At 43.4% G+C, this 10,189-nt stretch overlaps 1 pseudogene; it reads left to right on the forward strand.

Annotated features, from left to right (window-relative positions):
* Positions 1 to 472: 472 nt before the first annotated feature.
* LOC141126870 (uncharacterized) lies at positions 473 to 3,654 on the forward strand (annotated as a pseudogene).
* The last annotated feature ends 6,535 nt before the right edge of the window (positions 3,655 to 10,189 follow it).

Below are 10,189 nucleotides of genomic sequence, written 5' to 3' on the forward strand. Positions count from 1 at the left end.
TGTATTCCACTTAAGAAGCTGCCCACTTCTAAGGAACTGGCTTCCATTTTTGCTCGGGAGATCTTTTGCTTACATGGACTACCCAAGGTGATTGTCTCGGACAGGGGTAGTCAGTTTGTCTCCAGGTTCTGGCGAGCCTTTTGTGCACAGTTGGGAATTCAGTTTGCTTTCTCCTCTGCATATCACCTGTAGTCTAATGGGGCCGCAGAACGAGCTAATCAGTCCTTGGAGCAATTCTTACCTTGCTATATTTCTAACCATCATAACAACTGGTTAGACCTATTACCGTGGGTAGAGTTTGCTCACAACAGTGCCTTGAATTCTGCTTCCCGATTGTCCCCATTTATGGCAAATTATGGCTTCCAACCTTCCATGTTGCCTGACTCGTTTGTTCCGCAGCGTATTCCTGCGTTAGAGGAGCATCTCCGTGGTCTTTGTTCCACTTGGGCACAAGTTCAGGTGGCTTTGCAACATGCTAACAATAGTTACAGACTCCATGCTGACCGCAGATGCCTGCCTGAACCTTCCTACCAGGTTGGGGACAGAGTCTGGCTGTCGTCTCACAACCTCCGACTTCATGTTCTTTCTTTGACGTTCGCACCTCATTTTTTTGGGCCTTTCCGTAGCCTTCGCAGGATTAACCCAGTGGCTTACGCCTTGGACCTTCCTCCTAGTATGCACATCTCAGATGTGTTTCATGTCTCCTTATTGAAAGCTTTGGTCTGCAATCGCTTTACCACCTCGGTGCCATGTCCTCACCCTATACAGGTTGAGAACCATGAGGAGTATGACGTACAATCCATTGTTGACTCCCGTAGGTTCCATGGGCGCATACAGTACCTGGTGCATTGGAAGGGTTACCGTCTGGAGGAACGCTCTTGGGTCTCACCCTCGGACGTATATGCCCCTGTCCTCCTCAGTGATTTCCATAGATGTTTTCCCCTCAAGCCCAGTGGTCTTGCGAGGAGGAGGGGTCGTTGAGAAGGGGGTACTGTCAGGGCTGGGTTCAGCCCTTCCTTCTCTGAGCTGGCCGCTCAGCTGTTGGCTAATTGCCAGCTCCCGTCTCTCTCCACAGTTACTCAGCTGTTGTTGATTCTGCTCGTCAGTCCTGCCTACTTAAAGTCGTCCAGCTCACATGATCTGATCTCTGCCTTCGCCTTGTCAACATCACAGAGACTTTCTCTTGCGTTCCTGTTGAAGACTTGCTCGGCTGACATTCCTTCTGGCTCCCGATCCTGCTTGCCGTACTACTACATTTATCTCTGGCTCTCTGACATTTGCTTGGCTGACTACCCGATCCGGTTACTGAACTCTGGCCTGTTTTGACTACGCTTACTCTGTTTACCTTACTATTATTATTAAACAAGTGTGATTTAACTGTACTTCTGTCTCGGTCTGATTCATGGTTCCTGATAGATCTGTGGGGGCTGGGAGTGGCTCAGAGCAGCAGCTGTGACCCATAGACAGCATCACTCCACTGTCACCTCCCTCTTTCTTCCAGAGGATTCTAGAAGAAGGGGGGGAGAGAGAGGTGGAGCTGTCTGGTGTGTCTCAGGGAGCCCTGACCAATCCCCAACTAGGATTGGCAGGGGGCAGGCCTCCTTGAAATACCCAGGGTCAGCCCAGCTGGGGTGGAGTTGTCAGGTGGAAGAACTGAGGATGGAGTACTAGGCTGTCAGGGCCTTTGAGGGAGCTCCCCAGTCGGGGGGGTGACCTTGGGCCTGGGACTCAGGTGCAGGATGGAGCCCTTCAAGAAAACATGAAGAATCTGGACAGAAGGCAAAAGAGGAGTCAGAGAGGACAGCAGGAGCTAGTACTGCAGGGCAAGTCTTTAGGAAGGAACCACCGGTCACAGCCAGGAGGGCTGGTGAGTGACACGTGCAGTCGGGAGGACTGGAGAGGAATACCAGAGAGGACTGAGAGGAAACAGTCAGAGCTGGGTGTGGAGCTAGTAGAGAGGATTGCAATGTCAAGGGCAGTGAAGTTGGGCAGCTGCAGCCAGGAGGGCTGGCAGGGCCTGAAGAGGACTGACTGGGAGCAGTAGTCCACCAGAAGGACAGCTTGCACTAACAGGACTTACATATTTTCTGCTACACTATAGGGACCTCTGTGGTACCTGCTTGCAAAGGGCAATTCCTAAGGCCTGGCTGAGCCAGTGTTAGGCCTAACCATGTGCTAGCTGCTCCTAAAGAGAGAGAGTAATAGTCTGCAAGCAAGAGTTTTGCAGGAGGAGTTTGAAGGAGTGTACAAAGAGTGTACATAGTTGTCCTTAGCAATTTTGCTATAATTCTAATGGGCATCCCATATTTCCCACACCCCATCCAAGTTGAATTCCCCCATTAAAACAACACAAACAAAGCAACGAACTGTTCATTGTCTTGGAGTGTCTGGGAAGTGAATGCCGGGCCAGGCAGGTGACAGGTGGGCCACATCACTTAGCAGCCCCTACGGGGGTACCTCTACACTAGAATTTTCAAGGGATTATTAATGTAACACTTTGTAGTTTGCTTATTTTCATAATACAATATCATTTGCACGAAATTGTACATGCTCATTTAATGTTTTTTTTATAATTCATTGTAAGGCCTTGTTCACACAGTTGTGTTTAAGCATAGACCCATAGGAGGGCCATATTTTGTCAGCACAGGATGCACAAGTTTTCAATGTATTTGAGTGCAGGTAGTCCCATTCATGTCAATTGGGATGCAGTGGCTGCACATGACAGCCATGTGGGTGTGTGTGCATGTCCTTGAGTGCAAACAGTGTGAGTTTGGAGACACACACCCACATGAATGTCAAATTGGGACCAGCGACTGTGTCTGTGTAGCCGCTGCATCCCAATTCACATATATAGGCTGCCTGTACATTGATGCATTAAACACCTGTGCAGCTCATTTGGGCAAAACACAGTCCTCACATGGGTATATGCTTAAGTGCACTCACATCAACAAAGCCTTAGCATAACCAACATGCAATTTTTGTTGACCGTTTGCATATAATATGTACAAATCAGAGACTGCTTGAGAAAACGAGAGAGTGTAGTTATATAGATCCATCCAGCTACTGAAGCCAAAGCCCCTCCTTGCAAAAGTGCTGCAAATAGCATAAAATTCAAAACACCTTTGCTCATATTTTTATGCCTGTGGATTAAAAAAAGATATTTTGTATGTATATGAAGTGCAATTGTTGTTTGCGAAGTGGATAACTCTCATTGTGAAAAAGTTGCAGAACTTTGATACAGTAATTTTTTCCTGTTTGGACAACCTAATAAGAGGGATTTTTTTTTTAAAATGTGAATTATTTTCAGTAGTTATACAATGTTCAGTTGGAAACGCTGTGTGCTACATGTGCTGAAAATGTTGTGTTTTTGAATTAATTTGTCGTTATGTTTGCAAATGAAATAAAGCCGCTATACGCTATGGTTCATATAAAAAATCATGGGCTTATTAAATCAAGATTATATGATTTTTTTTTGCAATTCCCCCCTCAAGGAAACACTTACATTTGCATATTGTACCTTTGGGAACGAAGAGTTATGATTGCAGTACAACATAATTTATACATAAATCAAATGTAAAGCTTGTGCGCATTATGTGTTTTAACATTTATCTTTTCAAGTCATTTTCAGTGGTTGCTGTTAAAATGATGACTTAACTTCACATCAGTGTCTGATATATGTAAAAAAAAACACACACATTAAATATAGGTAATGTGTTGTCTGTACTGTAATAAAAAAAGTCCTATCATTTTATGCCTATTCTTGATTCATCAAAGTTTTAAAGCAAAACTCCAGGCAGAACATTTTAAACATTTTTGGAAAGGTCATCTCTTACCTTTAATAAATATGTTAACCCTTATAAATCATATTGTGCTGCCACCACAAAAATAATCTTCTTGAATTATGCATAATAAGGACTCCTTCCCCAGACGAGTATTGCCGTTTATTGTTTACCAGCGGCAACGTAATTACATCACTGCTGGCTGTAGTGGGAGGACCCAGGTATCTCAGATTTCTGATCTGTCCTGCCCACTAACATATCCAAATTTGATTGACAGGCCAAGAGATTCCTGTCCTGCCCATAACAGCATATCACTGTTATTGGCACTGGCAGGCCAGAAGACTCCTTGTCTGTCATTTCCATTCGTGCTGGCCAACCCAAACAAACCTGCCCACAATCTCATTGATAGCCACAATTGTCAGTGTATAATAGAAATTGTAGCAGCACCACACAGAGAAAATGACATCAGACATTCCCTTGATACCTTCTGTCGGTGCCAAGACTTAGTTGTGGTTTGATGTCCTGAATTTAAGAAAGGTAATTTACTGAAAAACTATCTATTTTTTTTTTTTTTAATACACATTGGTAATGTATCTAGGGACAGTAAGTAAAGAAGCAATGTTTAAAGTACTCCAGAGTGGGGTTTTAAATGTTATCTTCTAAAATGTTTATTTGAAAAGTTTGTCTGAAATTAAATGTATTTCTTAAAAATCTATGTCCATCCAAATCTGATATATATAAATTGCTAGCAATTTGATTTACTTTCCAGCTTCTCTTTTGTTTTACTCTCGTGGCATTATTTCCTACCACCAGGGCCGGTGCTACCACTAGGCAAACTAGGCAGCCGCCTAGGGCGCACTGCTGCCTAGGGCGCCTGGCCACTGGTGTTCCTACTCTCTTCTCTCTGCAGCAAGCACCTAAGTCTCAGCATTAGCAAGCAGCCGCCATTCGCACATAGTGTCAGAGGCGAGGCGCTGGCGGAGGATTGTATCTGTGTCCCGACTCTAAAATGAATGGAAGCAAGCAAACAATAATTTATGGGCACTGGTAGGAGGCATTGATGGGCGCTGGTAGGCTGAATTTGATGGGCGCTGGTGAGGCTGCACTTAATGGGCGCTGGTGAGGCTGCACTTAATGGGCGTTGGTGAAGCTGCATTTGATGGGTGCTGGTGAAGCTGCATTTGATGGGCACTGGTGAGGCTGCATTTGATGGGCACTGGTGAGGCTGCATTGGATGGGCACTGGTGAGGTTGCATTTGATGGGCACTGGTGAGGTCGGGGGTGGAGCCAAGGGGGGGTGGCAAAAAGAGGTTTCGCCTAGGGTTTCAAAAATCCTTGCACTAGCCCTGCCTACCACCTGCCTCTTCCTTTACAAGGGACTTTTACACTTACTGCTGAAGTCTCAATTACCTTTGTATTACTGTGAACAAGTGTACATAAGGATGTGAGAAACATCATCTTATTGATTCATAATGGCTGTTGTGGAGGAAACGCTAATAGTCATCAACATTAGTGAGTAGAAATGAGGGTGCAAGAACTCCCTGGTTGATACCATCTAGATAAGTCCTCCCAAAAATACAAATCAGTTTTGCTTAATATAAGCTTTTGAAAAAAAAAAAAAACATTGACTATTATTTTTCCTCTAAAGAATGTACTCCATTATTTTTATTCATTGTCACCTTGTCATCACAACCCTGAAAAGCTGCTGGAATCTTTTTTTCTGTGACATCTGATCCAAGACCACCATAATCTATTGCTTTCTGCATGGGGGATGCTAGTTGATGGGGGGAAGACAGAGGAGTCAGAAGGTGGGTTACAGTTTTATGTTTTTTTGGGAAATTCCCTTACAACAAATAATGTAGGCAACAGCAATTAAAACATAACCGTGTTCTTTCAAGCTCATCATTTAAAATACACATAAAATGTGATAACGTTTTTCTTGGGGTGTTGTAGAGGGGATGGGGGGAGATTGCTTATTATTAGAGTGTGTGTAGCAGGGGTGAGGATGCTGCCTGTGCAGTGTGTGCTATAGGCCCAAAATGACAGGGCAGCCCATGAGACAGGTAGATGGTCATGATGAAGTGGGTCACTTTTTTCAGTGTGCTTATTTATTATCTTTAAAAGGATTTATTACAGAGCACTGTCTTCTGACTACAGTAGGTATCTTGCATGTGTTGGAAAACAACAGGGCAAAACTAGGATTGTGAAAGCTCTAGAGGCACCCTAAGGAAAGCAACAATGGGAGGGGCTGAAAGGGAATGGTTGAAAAAAAAACCTCATTCTACTCAGCTGAGTACTCAGAGTAAGTAATGCTCAGAGCGCAGATGTCAGGAGTAAGTAATGAATAGAATGCAGGGCTCAGGAGTAAGTAATGCACAGTGTGCAGTGGTCATGACTAAGTAACAGAGTGCAAGGGTTAGGACTAAGTAACTCGTAGACCGCAGGTGTAAGTTATGCACAGAGTGCAGAGGTCAGGAGTAAGTAATGCACAGAGTGCAGGGGTCAGGAGTAGGAAGGCCAACAATGCCCACATATGCCATAGTCCTTATACTCACAAAATACTGCTCCTCATTACTCTGCTACAGATGAAAGTCTCAAAGTAATACATAAACCACAGTACAAAGATGCAGAGCTCAGGAGTGAGTAATCTTCAGGGGTCAGAAGTATGTAATGCACATAGTGCAGGGGTTCAGAAATAAGTAACGCACAGCATGCAGGGATTAGGAATAGGTAATGCAGGCCAACAAGGTACACATATGCCACAGTACTTATACTCACAAAATACTCAAAATTTCTTTGCTACAAGTTAGTCTAACAGGCATGCATAAACCTCAGCACAAAGGATTGTTCTTAAAGAAATAAACTCCTGCATTACAGCTTATCTGCACACAAAATGCTATTACTTTGTCTATCTGAAAGCTGATCTTCACTCTGCAAAGGGACTTTAATTCCCTGGCTTGGCCCCCTCCACTAGCTAAAAATCAGTGTGAGGGCACTATCAAGAACAGAGGTGCGCATGTGCAAAGACTCAGGCCTGGCACATCTGCCAGTATACTACATGGCACAACCTTTTGCACAGAAATGGGTGCATGCACATGTATGCCTAATCTCAGAACTGGTGTCAAATGTCCTATTTAAGGAAGGAAGCAGTGACAGAGGACTGCTGGATAATCTTTAGTTTACCTGTGCTCCTTGTTCCTGTGTACTCTGCATTTTCTTGATTCCGCTTTTCCATCTTGGCCTGCTCCTGAGCTTCCCTCTGCCTTACCTCTTGTTGTGACCCTGGCTTGTGGAAAGGACTCTCCTTTTTTTATCCTGGATGTATGACACTGGTTTGTCTCCTGACCATTCTGCTGCCTTCTCCCCTTGATTCCTGTGCATAACCTTCACCACATCACTTGCTGCTGCACTGGGCCTGTTCTAACATAAGAGTTTCTTGTGTACCTGCCGTCACTCCTGGCTGCCTACCTACCAAAGAATCATTTAGCCGAACACTTTCTGAATCAGCTCTTGGCTGACCTACCTTAATGGCACCTGTGCTTCTTTGAGCCATGCACTCCCTAGCAACCCCTCTAGGAGTGCTAGGACTTTAGCTGCAAGGGAAGCCCTCATGTCTCCTCGGCCTCCAACCAAGTACGTGACATAGTGTTTGGTTTCTTTTTTTGGGGGGGATTTGTTATTTTTAAGCAAGAGTGATGTGTCCTCCCAGCCAGAACACTCCGGTCAGCAGGGGCCGATTGGTAGACCTTTTCCGGTCATGCTCCTTCGACAGAAGCTCGGCCGCTTTCTGTATAACCGACTCCAGCACACATGGGCCAAATTTCGGCTGGTTTCTATTGAAACGGCCAATACCCCTTGACATTCGACATGTGTACCAGGCTTTAGTGGACATACTCAGCTGCGCGCTCCTATCAGACTTGCAGCACAGAGCTGAGGAGGAGTTTCAGAGCACCCCTGTTAGTTTGTTCTGCAGGTCTGATAGGTGGCAGAATAGAATAAATGGTGGGCGATCACAGGCAGTGTTGGGACCCAGGGCACCCAGCACTAGACTGGACTATGGCCAGGTGTTGCCATGACAAGATTGGCATGCTCATACATAGAAAAACCACAATACGCATAAAAGTGATGTCTTCTGCAGTCAAACAGAGGGATTTAATAAAAATATGGTGTAAGGGTTGCTACTTGTATGTAGCTTAAGTTTTGGAATGGTGAAATTAGTTTGACTTTTTCCAAGTGTATATTCAGTAACAGCAATTGTAGGTGTTGGATGAGGACATGTTGTTTTACTCATGAATAAATACATACATTGGTGCTCAGAAATGTACACTGCATCTCTTCATTCCTTGGGTTAGTAAATGCAGTTTTGTTTAAAAGAATGTAAAACAAGCTATATTTACATGATAGCATTCAATCTGACAGTTTTGCTAGTATTAATAACTGCATTTTAAGGTAATTTATTAGCATACACTTTCAGGAAACCAGACTACAATTTTTCAAAAAAAATTCTACGTACAAGCTTAAATTTAGCAGAAGAACATGATTGAAAGGGAAAAAAAGATGAAAATGCTGGTGTCACAGCCATTAGTTACAGTCTCGCTACACAAATAAAGGCTGTTGTTTTGATTCATGCTTGGACTTTTTGTACTTAGGGCTCTGCAATTTAATGATTTTTAAAGATAACAAGCTGTACAAACAGGTTTGCTAATCCAAAACAGATTTAAATGTACTGAGTTGGCCTACATTAGCTGAATCATAGAGTTGCTAGCTGTGATTAGCAAACAACTTTTCAAAGTGGCAGAGCAATTTCTTTACGAAGAGCTTTATAAGTTTGTATCCTTTCATCTTTCATGCTGAGTAATGATGTAAGCCAACTGATGTCATCTTTTGTTTTTGTACGCATGCCTTATTATTTTTTTTTTAATCTTATTCATAATAATTATAGTCATAATCATTATATTCATTATATAAAAGCTTTAGAGTTTATATCTGCAAAATCTTATGACACTTGGTTAATCCAGCTTGTAAGGACGCAAAATACGTAGCACTACACTGGTCCCCAACTAGTGGCTCAGAAGTAACTAATGCCAATCTCTCAGCATGTCTTCTGGAACTTTAACAAATGCTGAACTGTTAACTTTCAATGAGGTTGACATACTAAAGACAAATAGGCTGTGTATTATGCAAGAGAAATTTCACTTTGTAAGTGAATTTTCCCTTAGCTTTGCCATTTTTTGTATTTGTCCTTGCACTTGATTAGATATTCTTTTCAAAGTGAACTTTTACCACATTCACTAAGCTAAAGCAAAATTTCCTTTGCTGTCTGTGCTCCGTCTCATTAGAGATTTCTCTTTACTTTCTGTGCTGGGAAAACAGCATCAAGTGAGAGGACATCTTTACAACGTAAGGGGAAAACCCTTTTTAGATAGGTATTTATGAAACAGGTATCCCTATTGGAACATTTCCTGTCTACTTCTATTCAAGTGAGAACTCTAAAATTCACATAAATTTTTGGTCTTGGTGACAATGGTCACCAGCAGATATAAAGTGGGTAAATATATCTACTGTGGGCACAGGCAGAATTTAAAATTTTTAAGTATGCAGTATCGCTGGACTAGTAGAAATTAGGAATTGGTCTTAGTGTAAATGCAAAAGTGGGTGCCTTGTACTTGGAGGGGGAATAAAAGTGTGGTGTGTGTTGACCTGGTTCAGATTCTAGGCTTCTACCTCTCTGAATAAGATCAGGCAAGAGCTATATGTACCTGGGCTCTGTTCGAACAGGGATCTGCAAACATAGCTAAAGTCAATGTGAGCCGAATGTTAAAAAAATAATGACATACAGGGCTGGGCATTGCCTTGAGGGGCATGTACCAAAGCTAAAGAAAAAAAAATCAATTTGTGGGGAGCAGCGATTTTAGTAATACTTAAAGTGAAACATTAAAAATGCAAAACATGCCTGGGGGATACCCTGACCCTGCCTGTGAAGTGGCACATTTGTGCAATGTTTACAACCGACAACAGCAATAATGATATTTAGGGCCAGTTCACACTGATGCACTTTTGATGTGTAGTGCCCTCCTAGTTTAGAACAGGCTGAAAGGCAAATTTAGTTTAGCTCCACTGTAATCAGTGGAGCAGGGGTGGATTGCTTAGAGCTGTCCAGGGTTTCACAGGCTGCTGCTCTGTTACTTCCCCCCCTGTCATCTAGAGATTTCCAGAATATAGTGAGGGGGGGAGGCAGAGTCTCCCGCCTGAATATTTATGGGACTCCAGCCAATCCCTGGGGAGGTGTGCCCAGAAGGTAGGGGAAGAGCCCATAAATAGTCTGAGGCCTAAGCAACAGGGGGGGCAGTTCCTGGGTCCAATTCTGCAGGAGGAGAAGCCTGGGAGAAAGACAGCTGGAGTGCATGGGG

The sequence above is a fragment of the Aquarana catesbeiana genome, linkage group LG02 (genome assembly GCF_042186555.1).
Source record: "Aquarana catesbeiana isolate 2022-GZ linkage group LG02, ASM4218655v1, whole genome shotgun sequence".
NCBI lineage: Eukaryota > Metazoa > Chordata > Amphibia > Anura > Ranidae > Aquarana > Aquarana catesbeiana.